General features: G+C 35.1%; 1 protein-coding gene across 4 annotated transcripts in view; it reads right to left on the reverse strand.

Annotated features, from left to right (window-relative positions):
- Positions 1–12930, reverse strand: part of LOC123696509 (calmodulin-binding transcription activator 2) — a 166425-nt gene extending 153495 nt beyond the window's left edge. For all 4 annotated transcript variants that reach the window (XR_006752088.1, XM_045642714.1, XM_045642713.1 and 1 more), the window contains exon 1: positions 12781–12930. The gene's annotated coding sequence lies outside the window, so the exon portion shown is untranslated. The remainder of the gene's footprint in view (positions 1–12780) is intronic.
- Between the last annotated feature and the right edge of the window lie 4529 nt (positions 12931–17459).

The raw sequence follows: 17459 nt of genomic DNA on the forward strand, positions 1-17459 counted from the left end.
TGGACATCTAGTATAAAACTACATATAACATCGTAAGAACAACGGAACTTCACACTTAAATAAACTGAAAAATGCCACGAAATAAGTTGGTTAGTCGTTTAAAAATTTCGTTATTGCGAGCACGTCCTCGATGGAAATAATAAACTAGACCTCCCTACCGAACCCTGTTTGGATTTTTCTGCCAATTCAGCAACATCTCGACTTATATTTTTATGTCAAACTGTAATAAATCATAGATGTTCTAAAATTTCACGGACAGCTTAGATCTGATCTCTTGATTCAAACGTAACATGTACAAAACATTTGTCGGTGTTTTGCCAAAATAATGTATGAGTTTAGGATTAGGGAAAAATTTTTGACGATTGGACTTGAAACATTTTGAATTACAAGCTTCTTCCTCATTATATTATCATCATATCATGGGATAGAATGTTCTGCTAAATATTATTATGAAATTGTGTGACAGAAAACATACCAAGCAATTTATAACAACTCACTCTATTTACACTAAACCATATATTACTGATTAATGTAAATTATCAATGTTAATTTAAAACTAAATTTTTACATTTATTTACATTTCCAAGCATATAGCGCGCTCCAGAGAACCGAACGCGCACCTTTTTTTTTTTTTTTTTTTTTTTTTTTTATTGTACAATAGGGGAGCGCTTGGCCACAATCTCGCCTGATGGTAAGCTGAGATGTGGCCTAAGATGGAGCGCGCTTCCCTAAAATGTACCTGTTCACTCTCCTCTTGAAGACCTCCAAATTGTACTCGTCGGGGAACACAGATTCAGGAAGCATGTTCCAGTCCCTAGCGGTTCGAATAAAGAATGACGATCCGAACCGCTTTGTCCGGGTACATGGAACGTCAACCATGTGGCGATGCCTGGAATCTGTGCGCCTCGACGAACGATGGAAAAATGGGGATGGCGGAATTAGGTCGTGCAATTCCGCAGCGCACTCTCCAAAGTGTATCCGGTAAAAAACCGATAAACTTGCCACTCTGCGGCGGTGGGCGAGGCTCTGGAGTTTTTTGCCTACTAGCTCATCGTCGTTTATTAGCCTCTTGGCACGCCTCTCTATCGCCTCAAGTGTCTCCAGCTGGTATTTGGCAGATCCATCCCAGAGGTGAGAGCAGTATTCCATGCACGAACGGACCTGTGCTTGATAGAGGTTGAGCAACTGTCCCGGGCTGAAATACTGCCTCACCTTTGCCAGTATACCAAGCTTTTTTGAGGCTACTTGGGCTTTTGATTCGATGTATGAACCAAAGTTGAGAGTAGGCGTTAAGGTGATACCAAGAAGCTCGAGGTGGTCAGTTATCGGTACGGATACACTTTGGAAGGACGGAGTTAGGTTGAATGGACTCCGTTTAGCGGTGAATAGACACGCCTGGGTCTTGGTCGCATTGAACTTGACCAGATTGGCCTCGCCCCATTCGGAGACTGCCTGTAAGGACAAGTTCATGCGTTCGACCATCGCCTCCCGTAGAGACTGGATTTGTGCCGTACTGGCTCGCGCGCTGGATGCGTATCTCTCCACAACGGTGCTATCGTCTGCGTACCCATAGATACCGGGTTTCAGCAGATCGTTAATGTGTAGCAGGAATAGTGTTGCGGAGAGAACTGATCCTTGAGGGACCCCGGCATTAATAGCCAATTGGTCGGACGAGCAACCGTCGACGACTACTCGAATCGACCGGTCTCTCAAGAAGTCTGAGATCCATGCGCAAAAACCAGTAGGCAGACCGTATGATGGAAGCTTGCCAATAAGACTATCATGCCAGACCCTATCGAAGGCCTTCGAGATATCGAGGGAGACTGCGAGTGCCTCACCATGATTCTCGATGGCCTCACTCCAGATATAGGTGGCACACGCTAGAAGATCCCCAGTGGACCGATTTCGGCGAAATCCGTATTGGCGGTCACTGAGTAGATCGTTCGCTTCTAGGTGCGCCATTAGCCTGCTGTTCAGTACACGCTCCATAGTCTTGCAGAGTATGGACGTGACTGAAATTGGCCTATAATTGGAGGGGTCGGCACGACTGCCTTTTTTGGGCACAGGCTGCACGTTGGCAAGTTTCCATGATTTCGGTACTTTTCCAGTCATCATCGAAAGGCGAAAGAGGCGTGTCAAGACAGGAGCGAGCTCAGGCGCACAGGTTTTAAGCACTATGGCTGGTATCCCATCAGGGCCACTAGCTTTGTTCACGTCAAGATTTCGCAGCGTTTTCAGAACCTCAGTCTGACGGATGCGAATTTCTGGCATGCTCACCTCGCATCCAGGTAGACTGGGAGGTTTGGCGCTTGCGGGATCTAGACGTGAATTTTCTGCGAACAGAGTAGCTAGTAGGTTCGCTTTCTCCGTGGCAGTGTGAGCCAGCGACCCATCTGGTTTCAGCAGTGGAGGAAGTGAGGGGCGGCAGAAATTCGATTCAACCGACTTTGCCAGGGACCAAAACGCTTTGCTACCAGAAGGGTAAGAAGCCAGTTTGTTCCCTATACGGCTGACGTGGTCAAATCGAGCTTTCCGTAGAGCCTTTTTGCAGGACTTGGCGGCCCGGTTGAAGGCTTTCTTCTTCTCAGATACGTCCTTGGCCTTGCGGTGTCGAGCATCAGCCCAGGCTAGATATGCCTCATGTTTAAACGCTTCAGCGCGTCTACATTCAGCTCTGAACCAGGGTTGAGCTTTGCTGGACGTGGCTACATCGGAGAATGGAATGTAGTATTCCATTCCCTGCCGCAGCACATCAGTCACAGCATCCGCACAGGTTGAAGGGTCTTCAGAAGAAAAGCAAACAGGCCGCCAGGGATAAGATGCAAAGAAAGAACGCATCTCGTCCCAATCTGCTGACTTGTATCGCCACACGCGCCGCGAGCCCCTGGGACTGGGGTCGGGCGGCGAGTAGACAGATACAGATTTCACCAGACAGTGGTCGGAGCTGCCAAGCGGCGATGAAATCGCTACCGAGTAACGGTCTGGATCGGTTGTCAGCAGAAGATCCAAGCAATTGGCTGTATGGCTCTCAACATCAGGAACCCGCGTCGCTCCTTGAACCAGCTGGGTGAGATTTAACGCTATAGCGAGTTTACGCGTCTCTCTCCCAGCGAGGTCAGTGCACTGGTATGGGTATAGCCACTCCTGGTGGTGGGCATTAAAATACCCCAGAAGCACTAGCTGAGCGGAAGGGTATTTGTGTTGAGCAGCATCCGCCGCCTCACTTAGGTACTCTGTGAGCCTGATCATCTCCTGGTCTCCGCTGTGCGCTCGGTAGACACAAGCATAGATGAGTTTCTCTAGGCCTGTGTCCACCAGCATCCAAAGTACAGAGAAATGGGGGTCTTCAAGGTAACGGAGACGCCGACAGCAGATGTCGTCACGTACGTACGCGCACACACCTGACCGAGCTTTAAAGTTATGCTCCAGGGTGTAGCCGGGATACGATAGGTACGCCTGATCAGACGGACATCTAATCTGCGTCTCCGTGAGGAACAAGATACAAGGCTTGCTAGTCTCTAGATGGAAGTGGACTGCAACGAGGTTGGAGTGTAGACCTCTGATGTTAGTGAGGTCTACTTTCAGCGAGAGGGAGTGCTGCCGCTGTACAACGTTTTTCTTGTACCTTGTCTTTTTCATTATTTTAATGGAGAGTGAAGTAGGTGTGAAGACGGCAGTGAATCGAGGCGCTATACTTCTAGACCTGAGACGCACATTCAGAAGCTACACTTATGGGGACTAGTCTGGAGACTGCGGGGACGCCCGAGCCCCCCCAAGGATGTCCATAGGGCCCTCTCGTCCGGTCGCCAACCGGCACTATGGCGCATCTTGGGATTTTTCGCTAGTTGGCGGGGCAGCCTTTCACATGTGGCTAGCACGCTACTTGGGCCCCCTACTGACTAGCGGTCGGCCAGCGGTGAACCGTGCCTCGGATCCCGCTACCCTCCATGACTAGTCCCCAGGTGCAACAACGTAAGTGTGCATCAAATCGTCGAGGTTGTATAGGCGCAACTGATTCGACCCGTCTTCACCAAGGCTACATCAGCTTCATCGTGTCGGAACACGGACGCTTGGCGACACGTCTTCAGCTGATGGGTGGTCATTAAAGCCGCGACGACTGTCTCCCACCATGTCACCTGTTTAGCACCACCCAGGGGCCACGTGTAGGGTATCCATACTCCGGGTAAACTCCTACGGACGAAGGTGACTCGGCCCCCAAAAATATAAAACTTATATTTACTTATATTCAAAATATAAAACTTATATTTACTTATATTTTATAACATCAAAAACTAGAAACACAACCAAACTCTTGAAGCCATTAATAGACTTGGCATTCTAAATACTCGCTTCTATGATATATAAATCAAAGCAATTTCCTTGCGACCGGATATTACGGGGACCAAAAGGCTGATCCGATCGTTATGTGCCTAATTCAGGTTATACTTAGGCAAATAAGGTCACCTTACAATAGACTTTGCCTAGGTTTCTTACAGATTATACCTAGAAGAATTAGGCTTTTATGTTTCAGATTAATGATTGCTCACGTCTGTAAAAATATAAAGGAATATTTTTGTGTATTTTTATATTAAACATTATAATTATAGAAAATCAACGAAAACTATTCTTAACTTTATTAATTAACTAGCTTTCCGCCCGCCCGCTTTGTCTAAAACATAATAAATTACATATAAAAACCTTCCTCTTGAATCACTCTATCTATTACAAACTTCATAAAAATCCGTTGGGTAGTTTTAAAGATTTAAGCATACGAAGGGACGATAGGGATAGAAAAAGCGACTTTGTTTTATACTATGTCGTGTGTACAACAATTAAAACTCTACAATTGCTAATTTAATTATAATTGATTGATTTTCCTTATGGGAATGTATAATCGAAATAAGGGAAGACGTTAAAAGCATAAGTTTTTCTGAGAAATTGTTGCATATGTAGAGACAAGAGATATAGGTCAGACAGTGAGAAGATATAACATTTAATCGCACGCAATAGGTACCTACACAGTAAATGAACATTATATTATCGTTTTTAATAAGCTGTCATATTATGTTGCACTCTTGGTTGCACTAAAGTAACCCAATTTTGACAACAACACTTTGTCCGATAGAAACACGATAGAAATGTGTAAAATCATTCATTCCATTTAAACGTTATGAAAGAAATAGATCGATAAATGAAATAACGTTTCTTTCATTCTTTCTGATTTAAATAAAATGAATACAAAAATTATATAGTGGAATATTTACTTTGATAATTAAATTTAGGTAATTTCTTTCAGTACTACGTAGTCTTCATTGAATGCATGGGCTTATATACATATAAAAACATCGAGTAACACTTTAATCTATACAATAAATAACCTTTAATGAATATAAAGCCGAGCACTTAATTAAAAAATGTGTGTTTACTAACGTAACTTATAAATGCATGCGAAAATCTTGAACGCTTCCATCGAGCAAAGGTCTTAACGAGAACCAAAATTTATTATTAACCGAGCGCATAACATATCGTGTTTTTAATTTAGTAATTTTTGTGAGCACGCAAGGCCGAAAATCATAACTTGTATTCCTCAAAATAAATGCTATGTGGAATTAAATTGGCCATGGCGATGCACTCGCCAACGAAATGTGGCAACATTACGCTTGAGTTATGTGAGTGAACTCAAAAATTTAGATATTGTTAACACTAAAAATTTACATTTTTTCCTTGTGGCAATATCTTGTTGTTTATGAATAGTGAATTTTGTGGAGCGAAAACAGAAAGTAGTTTATTAACGCCCGTATATAAGAGTGCTTTTTGTTTTGCAGGAATGGGTGTTACTTTTTGATCAGGGATTTCTTGTTATTTGGAAACATTATGTACATTAAAAAGGATTTGGGTTTTTAAAATATACGTGTTGAATTTATTTACTCTATTTTAACGATTTATTATTTTATTTCATGTTTAAAATTAAATATTTTAAACGTAACAAAAATACAATCTAAAGTTACATAAAGGTATCAACTTGAAATCTATTCTTGAATTATAACACCGTATCAAGCTATAAAAAAGACTATGTATATAAATAAATACACATTACAAAGCCTATTTCATTACCTTACGTCCGAAGTAATTTCGCATTAAGATATCCAGTTAAATGATACATATAATTATGCAAATAGAACATTTCAAAGAGAAATAGTCAACGTTACGAACGCGTGGGGTTTTGGAGGCCAAGGCTGGGCCGAACGGTATTAACTGAAATGTTATATATGTACTTTAAATTCACGAGTTCCGTTAGAAGGTTTATATTTAACATTTAAATTAAATATAAACCGTGCCAATTTTACAAAAGATATGATATATGTTTGTGAAGCAGAGTATCTGATATTGTTATCATTTTGTATTAAGAATTTGAACTTGTTTAAGTACTGCTATCCCTGCTATAATATTATAAATGCGAAAGTAACTCTGTCTGTCTGTTTCATAAAAGTGATATAGATGAAATTGATAGTAAATCTCAACCGATTTTGATGAAATTTGGCACAGACAATCATTAGACCCTGAGAAAGAATACCTTTTATCAAAACACCACGCGTGCGAATCCGCGGGTGGAAGCTAATTTAGAATAAAGCCAAAATTGAGTCCTTGTCATTTATCTTCTTACAAATAGCTTAAAGGTACGAATAACCTTAATGTTCTGTAAAACCCTTGTAAAATTGTACACAAAAGGTTAGAAACAATGGCGGAAGTTGTTTTTGTAAACAAATAAATCAGATAACGTTTTTATTATTTACGTTTTCATTATAGCATTCTATAATACCCATTTTAATGTTCAATGGCGTGATGGATTACTTTCACAAAGCATTAAGCTTAATTAGGCTAAAAACACGAATCGAGAATCAGGCCATGTTCAAAGCGAAACCACAAAACGTATTATAAGATATATGTAGAATTTTAAATTAATTTAAAAAGAAGGACTTTAACATTTGAAAATTTTTGATTAATAATATATTATAATGCTTGTGCAAGTTTTTAGGAATATATTTTAGTTAAAACTACTTAAATTACTCCATCATAAATTAGTATCAATAGACAGTTAATTCATTCTCAAGATTATTTTCTTACCTTAGTTTAATATAAAAAACCAACCACGACAAACAATAAGAATGTCTCATTGTTATTATCACCGCCTTACATACTTTTAATAAATTAGTTAAATCTACTATTTATTACGTGTATAAGTGAAGCCTCTTAATTGTATGCGAAAATGTATTAACCTTTATTTCATTCCTACATAAGTTTATTTCCCTTTTATTGGTTGATACTCAGGGTTGAAGTTTGTTCTGTAGGGCTGTATTACATCGTGGTCCACGCATCGTCGAGTGGATTTCATTACATGATCCCGTTTACAAATTAATTCAGAAGGCCAGCGGTTACAAGTGTTTGTGCATTCGGGGCCAATTGTGGTAACAGTTATGAAAGTACAGTCGGGTGAAAAGTTGAATTCGATGTAACGTTACGATTATTGTACACTCGATAGTACTGCGGTCAATTTCGTTTGATAGTTTGTTGATTGTGTACAGTCGGCTCGAAAAGTTATTGTTGTATTTGCTAATGTCAAATTATTGCAAATCGTGTTTGTACAATCGGTTACAGTTTTGTGGTTCAATTATGATAATATGCAGTTTTTACTGATTCGCTTTATTGTTTCGCGTTTGAATGGAGACATTAATTATATGATTTGCTAAACAGTTTAACCGCTGCTATTTATGTTTGTAACTATTTACATTATGTACCATATTCTTCTAATTAAAATTATTCAATTTAATAGATTGATCCTTTTTTCCACGATGTATAGAAATTTGTAGCACCGTGAGAAATACGAATATATAACCACATAATGCTAAGAATTTTTCAATAATTTTATTGTATAGGTAGCACAATAGCCATAAACGTAGCAAGCTACGTAAACGTACTACGCACGCGATCGCTACGCCGTAACGCTACGCGCGTAGAGGTCTGGAGACGATTCTGATCTACGAAATTAACTGGGATATTATAACATTACAAATAATTAATAATCATGCATTTTTAAATGTTTTTTTTTTTGTTCATTTCTTCAGATAATATCAATGTTGAAATGTTAAAAAAATATATTTTGATGTTACTTTATAATAAAGAGATTTTGTGTAAAGAGGTGAGTGAGAATCGTTTGTTCCTTTATACGATTTTAACAAGTCTTGAAGTAGATCGAAAAAGAGTTTCGATATACGTTCAAATGGATAAACCAAAAATCAAAAGAAATGGTTAGTTAACAGTTAAACACAATAAAAATCTAAAAGATTATTTATCTGGAATATTTTAGTTTTGTCTTATAAATTATATAGATATATAAAATGCATACACGCATGCATCGTCAACTTTTCCGTATCAATGAAAGATAATAAGAGAGTTTTTAATACAAGATACACCAAAAGTTAGCACACAATTACATCCTTTGTAGCCCACGTTAATAAAAACAATTTAGCCACTTCCCAAAGTTATTAAAGTCCAAATATTGAGGCGGGCTTCTTTATCTTTTATTACGTTTATTAAAAATCCCGTAAAGGAATCCGTCCATTATTATTGATTCAACCGACGAAATATACGCCTCGTTATATAATTTCTAACATAACACCTACATATTTTATGATAAACAACCCTTTGAATCTTGTTTGAATCCCTATTATTCTCTTTTAACTGTGAAGGTATTATGTGATACGCGAGGTTTAACATTAATGTTTAAATACATCGAATAAAACAAATTGTATGTGTAAATAAATAATTAATTAGTATATTAAGCCCCGTGCTCTATATAAATGTGTAACGCCTGTTTTGAATGGTGTGTTTATGTACATATTTATATTAACAATATGTTAATAATTATTTACGTATATAAGAATTATAAGTTACAGTCAGTATATTTTGAAGATGGTTTAATTCATGATATAAACCTCATGATGAATTTTACCTAATTCCATAGAGCTAATATTTAATTTATGTAACGATATAGGTAACTATAATATACAAAACTGTTCCTTTATTATGCCCTCTATTAAAGCATATTATAAACAATGAATCGACTTCATACATTATAATAGTTAGCTCCAGCCCTGCGTCCGTCTCATTAGCAGGGGCTGTGTTGGTCATTTAGGTCACATTTCATTTAGAATCGACTATTATATAAATTCACGCACCATTTATCAACTGTTAAATATCAAACACATCAACAATATTAAAAGGAAGCTGTAAACATTTCCATCGATCGACATTGGGCTGGAGAAAAAACTTGTTGGCTCGGAACATGCTTCATAATACACTGTATTCTTATACAAGGCATAAGTTTATGTGGATTCCTTTGTTAGGGATATTTTGTTAGGCAGAAGCTTCAGGAAAGTTCCTTTAGATTTTACCCAGATTATTTTTAGGGAAGAAAAAAGGTAAAGGGAAGATATAAAATCTGAGTTACGACTTCGCGGATAAAAGATTTTTAATTTGGCACGCTGATAATAGTTTATAGCCTGAAGAATATTTAGCGTGAATTTTAAGGGGTATTATTACAGAACAAGTATAAAAAAGTTAATAATGTTTGGTGAATTAAATTAATAATCATTTAATTATATTCCATACTCTACATTTAACTATACTTTCCTATCAATGTACTATTTTAGGAATCATCTTTAATTTGTACAAAGATATATAATTCTACACAAATAATTGACATAACACAAAAATTGCAGATAGAGATTATCTTTAATCCTCAAAATTGGATTCAGAATAAACTAATTTATCTTTACGTGCACATGATATACAGATATCTATCTTGATAATGTATGTATTCCAAACAGATAATAAATAACATTAAGAAAATAAACTAATAAAAGGGGAATTTTAATAAAAGTTATCATTACACATTTTCTTTTAAATACTTTGTAAGTGAGAAAAGTATGAGTGTCTTTTCGAAGAGAATTTCAGGTAAGTTTTGACGACCCCGATCTTTCTATTGAAGTTGCAACTTTAAACTTTATTCAAGTACTTTTAAGCAGTTTAGTTCCACTGTGATGTTGGCTGGCCACATGGCTCGAAAATATCATGAAAGCAATTTTTAAATTAACAACTTGTAATATTAAAATTTCATGTAACCGTTTTAGGGATTATCTTATTGTATATTGGAAAACTAATTATCCTTCACAATATACAATACACTAACTATGCTTCGTTGTTTTACCCGCATTGCTCCACTTCTATTGGTCTTAGCGAGATTATATTATAGCCTATAGCCTTCCTCGACAAATGGGCTACTTAGTACTAGTACTTTCTGAGATTAACGCGTTCTTCAGCTTTATAACATAATTATAGATTTTTACATAACCATAATTATATAAGAACGTAAAAAGAAATCATCATCCAAATTTAGACCTAACCAGTAAGATAATGAAAGGAAACGCCGAAACTCAACAGTGAGGAAGGTGATAATTTCTACTGACGTAAATACACAGTCCTTATCAGATGTTATCAACAATAATCTTTAGTAAATAATACATTGCTGATAACAGTGAATCATTATAAACAAACTTGACGCGAAACAAAATGTAGGTTTTGATTTTTCATACGAATTGACTTTGAATGAAATCGTTTTGATGGGGAGAAATAATTTTCAAGCATCAAAATTATTTTATTAGAGAACATGAAAAATTGATGTTTCTGATTATAGATTTTTAAATTAAACTTTAGTTTGGGATTAAATGGAAACTAAGTTTAATGGAGTGGTCATTTGTAATCAATATACTACTTAATTGTGTTTTTATTATATTCAACCTTTGCTATTAAAATAACCGAACTGTATTATGAATTTATTTTTTATTATTGACACTACATATCAATTAACCATAGGAAAATTTTGATTAGACATAATACTTGTTTGATTTCAGGATTTAGGCATAAATTTTGTGTACATAAAAATGGCTTAAGAATGGCAAATAGAATTATCTTTTAGCAGTCAAAATGATAAGCACAATTGAACATCAGGTGGATAATAAAATTAATTGAGGATATAATTTATTGGATTAAATCATTTCCTTTTTCATTAGAGACTGGATAAAAGTGGTTCTAAGAATTAAGCAAGAGTCATGACTCTTATATATTTATCTGTACGTTATTGTCATTCTTTTGAGTTTTTAAAATAAAGAATACAGATAAATACATTTATTTATTTCTTCATACTTTATTGCTCTCAGATTAATTAACTAACTTAATATAATTATAAATTAAAACAAATGGCGATCTTCTTCCAGACAACCAGACGTACGAAAAAAATTAGTTAGAGGAAATTAGTTCAGATAAAATATGTATATTTATCAAAATTAAAAATTTATCATATTTTAAATCTATTCCATTCTCTCGAATTACTGATTTAAGAATACATACAAATATTATCTGAGAAATTTAAAAAATTAGTATAATCGACCTGTATTTATGTTTGACTTCCAATAATCTCAACTAATGCAACACTTATACTTGTTATCTATTGATTTGATTTTCACAAAATGATTATTTTATCGAGAAACCATTGATAAGCATTCTTCGTGCGCCGGAATAAATGAAAATCGCTTATTTTTGTATTGGCTACTTGAATTAGATAATGAAGTAGATTTTCTATTTAATTATCTGCTACATATATTATAATAATAAATAAAAATAGCTAACAACACTCGGCTATCGATAATTAAAAAATTAAGCCTATAAAAGATCTATTACTATTGAAATATCGTGTTCATAACATTAAGGTTTTTTATAAAAAATCAACGAGGAGAAAATATTTTGTATTTGATGAAAATAAATGGCACTAATAAATATGCAATTTATTTATTAATTAAAACTTGTATATTGAAAATATCAAAGCCAAAAATACTTACGTAATTTTCCGTTATTAAATAAACATTAAAAGTTTATTTACTTGATAATTTCAGAGTTAATTCAAAATTGCGGATCTATCTAATATCTTCTAAACCATACGTGAATATTTTTTACAGCAGATATGATATCTCTATTTATTTTTAGCAGTTAAGCAGAGTAAACAATTATAGTGAGCAAACTACCAAAACGGTTCAATGGAGAGATAAAAAATAATTTAATTTACTCAAATAAAGATAATTTTAAATGTATCTAATAAACGAGAAAATATAACCTAGGCGTAGAAATGTTACACGCATGACCATGTTGAAATAAGATTAGCCTTCATCAATCTCATTACATTTATTATAATATAAATCTATTTTATTACTGAACTAGCGGTCCGCCCCGGCTTCGCCCGTGGTACATATTAACGTTTTCTCTACATAAGAACCATCCTCGTACTTCAAGGAATATAATAAAAAAAGAATTATCGAAATCGGTTCAGCCGTTCTCGAGTTATGGAATTACAACGAAAAGTGGCATTGATTTTTATATATTAGAATAAGAACTTATCTAAATTCTCTGAATTAATTGATTTCCTCCATTGACTAAAAAAAACAGTCTCTCATTTGACTTAAACATTACTTTATCGAAGAATGAGACAGATAGAGGCCGTTTTTTCCCTTCTAATTCATCCGTACTCTCACAAACGTAAATATTGTGTCGATGATAATTGACTTAGCAAATAAAATCGATTTATAATCGCATCACAACAGGCAGGACACGTGGAAATTCTGAAATTTTCGCATGCAATTGCAAATAGTGTATGGTGAGCGGATTACGTACCGTTTGCGTTTCACGTTGAGTCGTCTGTTCTTTATTGTTTAGCCACTGTCCGTCATTATATTTGTGAGCACGTGATGATGAATGGTAAACAAATCGCATTAGTTATTATCGGTTTTGTACGATGTAGGTTTGTTTAGGGGAAGACGCGCGTTCAGGGCGCGGCGCGTAGCACGACTGAGCGGCGTAGTGAGGCCCGTAACTGAACAAGTTTTTATCGATTATTTACTTGCAGTTCCGAATTTCAGGAAGCGAATATAATCGAGAACACATCAAGTCCATACAGAACGGAATTTGTTAATTGGGACAGATGTAATTTTGATTTCGGTTCTATCTTATCTCTACATTAAACAAGTTGAATATAGAGATAGTGTTTGGATAACAACAGGCGTGTTTATGATTACAATTTACTACCACATATTTATATAGTTACATGTATGTACTAGGTCCAATATTCGAATTTTCCGCCCTTTAGTTTTAAAGGTATTAAATTGTTTGATTAATGCATGGTTTAATTTGTCAATTTATAAGTCGAATATACTGTGCTCTTGCTCTCTGTATCAAATACATGCAATGCAATATATTATACATTTTTTTATTATGTACATACTGCTAAAAGAACGCTAATTTTCCATAAACAACTACCTACCCCCCAATTCAATCTTACATCCCTCCATAAAAAACACCCGGTACAATGTCCAGCGCATCACTTGACTCGATTCGAATCGTTTCGCACCTCCCTAAAGTGGTCCCTTTCTCACGCATGCGCCGGTCGATTCCACACTCGGTCAGTGGGCCGGTATGGGACTTCAAAAACAAACAGCTTTTGTCCCAAACGGGGGTAGACAGCGAGGCGCCCCTTTGTAATTGGTAAAACGTATTGTGTTTCGCACCTGTGGCTCGAAATCCTGTCGCCAAGACGTTTCATTTGACGCTTCGGTTACAAACTCGCCAAAACTTGGAACCAAACTCTGGCTCGACCTTGTACGGAGACGGCTTAAATAGAGCGATCAACATTTGTACGAAAATATAACACTCAAACTGCTTTACGTGGCATACAATTTTTGCGAGCAATTTGGTACATTTTTAAAACATTTATGTCGATTCAGCTTCATACATTTTAAGATCAAAGAACAAGACCTATTGCTATGTTGAATAGCTAAGAAACATAACATTATATACATAATATATAATAATTCCAAATTGTAGAGACATAGGAATCACACATCTCTAGAATCATCATATCAATCTCATCAGAGAGATCGGACCGTAAAAAGTAGATCAGTCTATCGTAGTTTAACTAAAGATTATAAGAAAATTTATTTATTATGAAATTCAGTACATCAAAAAGATATCAAAGGATAAATAGGCGGATCTATAAAAAGAAAGTCTGGGTCCTTAAATTCGGCATAAAGTGGAGAGTGTTTAATTAACAGTCCCTTTAGAAACCTGTAAATTCGAGAAATAATTTTGTAATTTGAAAACTATCTTTTATACGTTAAACTATACAAGAAAACTTATTAAAAAACCTAACTTCGCAAATCACTTAAGTATCTCTCTTCGCTCTTGTTTTAATGCTTATAAAATAAGAATGCGCTTTTAATTAAAAATATTAATAAAAATAAAATACTAAGATCATTATTTTCATTATTTTATACTTAAACTCACATATTTATTAATTCAACCACACTTATTTTAAGATATTTTCGTCACAATACAACTACAAAATATTTAAACGTATAAACATCAATGACTCTTGCAATAGATAACGTAGTGTTTGAAAATAATGCAATTTTATTACCATACTACTGAGAATTGGGAATTAATAACTAAGAGATGATCGATACATCAGATTTTTTTTATTTATTTATTTATTTATTTATAATAAGGTACCTTACAGCTAGTGATACAATTTTTGAGATGAATAAATACTAAGCTACGCCAATTAAAAGGTACACCAATAGGTAGTGAAAAAATATACGTATGTGAACAAAGACTAATATAAGAATTTTACAAAATATGATATTACTTACAGAGAAGGGATTTTAATTTTTTGAAGGTAAGCATTGATCAAGCCCAATAAGTATTTATAAAGAAAGAAAATGTTATAAATCTACAAATTCATAATAAATTAAAACCAATTTAATGTAATATTAAGTAAGACCTGGTAAGTAGGATGTGATTGTGTGTGTGAGTGTGTGAGTGTGTGTGTGAAAGTGCATGTATAAGAATGTGTGAGTGTAATAGCAGTGAGTGTAAAATGCTAATTTATTATATTATTATGTGAGCTGAGCTTCTGTATTGATTAATTGTAAGATTTGCTTTTTAAAACTAGTACGTGACAAATAGAAGGGATCCACAGAAGAGAATTTTTTATTATAAATGTCCGGGAGCCTGTAGAACGGTGACATTTTTAGATAATTAGTTGATGTAGCCGGCACGTGGAATAGGCGTGTGTGGCGAGTACGCTGTGTGGGTACAAGATACTTTATATTTTCCAACGCTGTGGAATAGTCAAACTTGTTGTTCACAATATCATATAACAACATAATATCTATTATATCTCTCCTATCCTCCAAAGTATTTAACCCATAGTGGGAGCAAGACTGTTCATAATTCAACGAATATTGTTTTGTTTTATAATTCATTTTGTTCACAAAAATTTTTTGTATTGCTTCCAATCTTTTAATGTGACATTTATATTGCGGTCGCCAGATCACACTTGCAAATTCGAGAACACTACGTACGTAGGCAAAATAAAGAACTTTCAAGCAAGTAATGTCTTTAAATGGATCAGCTTGTCGCAAGATGAAACCAAGATTTTTGTAGGCTTTATGAACAATAAAATCCACGTGCGTACGATATGCTAGTTTAACGTCCAGAATCACACCTAGGTCCCTTGCAGAAGTAACAGCTGGTATACTTTCACTATTAATTTTATAATCAAAACTAATAATATTATTATTTTTATTACGGGTAAAACTTATTTTTTGGCATTTTTTTATATTAATTGATATTTTATTTAATTTATAATAGTCACTTAATCTATTAAGATCATCTTGAAGACATTGACAATCGTAAAAGGAAGTGACTTTTCTGAATATTTTTTTATCGTCAGCATAAAGTAAGAAATTAGAATTTACAAAGCAGTTACTAATGTCGAATAAGTAGATGTTATACAATAAGGGACCGAGATGCGATCCCTGCGGGACGCCCGAAGTAATATCAACAAAATCTGATTTAAACCCTCCTAGAATCACCGATTGACTGCGGTTCCTTATATAAGACTCTATCCATCTGAGAAGATCTCCCCTGATACCCACTGCATAAAGCTTACGGATAAGAACATTATGACTTACTCTATCAAATGCCTTCTCGAAATCTGTGTAAATAACATCAACCTGTACTCCTTCACTCATGTTGTTATTTATGTAATGTGTTAAATCTAATAAGTTAGTGGTAACGTTCCGTGATTTAATAAAACCGTGTTGTTCAGTTGGAATACATTTAAGTGTATGAGTGTAGATTCTTTGGTATACTAGTTTTTCCAGCATTTTAGCAAATATATTAAGAAGAGATATACCCCTATAGTTAGTTATATCTTTCTTGGAGTCTTTTTTATGTATGGGCACAATTAAAGCCTTTTTCCATAAGTCTGGAAAAATTCCTTCGGTTATGGAACGTTGGAAGAGTATGCGTAAAGGTGTTCTAAGACTAGTTCCACAGTTTTTAATGAAGACAGCCGGAATGCCATCGGAGCCGGCTCCCTTTCTATAGTCCAAATCCCGAAAGAGCTTCATAATCTCTTGATCTTTAATTGTGATTGAGCAAAGGCTATCAGCAAGCTCAAAATCGTCTACAGTAGTTATTGGGTCAGTATTATCATCGGATTGAAAAACGGACAAAAAGAATTCACTAAACGCTGAACAAATGTCGTTACCATCAGTAAGGTTGCGTTCGCGGAAAATCATACTGCATGGGTAACAAGAGTTATTTCGTTTGTTTTTGATATACGTCCAGAATTCTTTAGGCGCAGTTTTAATAGATTTTTGACAGCGTAAAATGTATTTTAAGTACGCGTCGTCCTGAAGTTTTTTTACTCTAGTTCTAAGCAGTGAAAAAGATGCGTAATCGTTTGGATTTTTGTATTTCTTCCAACGAAAGTGAAACTTATATTTTTCTTTTATTAAATTAATTAATGCAGGCGTATACCATTTCGGATATTGACGGCGAGATGAAATCCTAACAGAAGGTACGTATCTCTCTATTATAGAATTTAAAACATTATAAAATTTATCGATGGAAATATTAATTGATGCGGAATTTAAAACGTCAGTCCAATTTATTTTACTAATTTCACGATTAATTGTAGTATAATCAGCCTTATAGAATTTTTTTATTTTTGAAAACTGGGAACGTAACGGTAGGATATAAATATCTTTTATTTTAATTAAAAATGGTTGATGGTATCGATCAATGTTGACTAGGGAATCGGAGGAAATAATATCATTACAATCAATAGGTAAATTCGAGAACACGAGATCTAAAATATTACCACAACAGTTAGGTGATTGGTTGTACTGATAAGCCCCCATTAATGTTGTTAAATTCATTAGGTCCAGAGAGGCATCTAAAAGATCATTGGTACAGGGATCTGTAATAATAAAAGAATGATCCTTCAA

This window comes from Colias croceus, chromosome 12 (genome assembly GCF_905220415.1).
Source record: "Colias croceus chromosome 12, ilColCroc2.1".
NCBI lineage: Eukaryota > Metazoa > Arthropoda > Insecta > Lepidoptera > Pieridae > Colias > Colias croceus.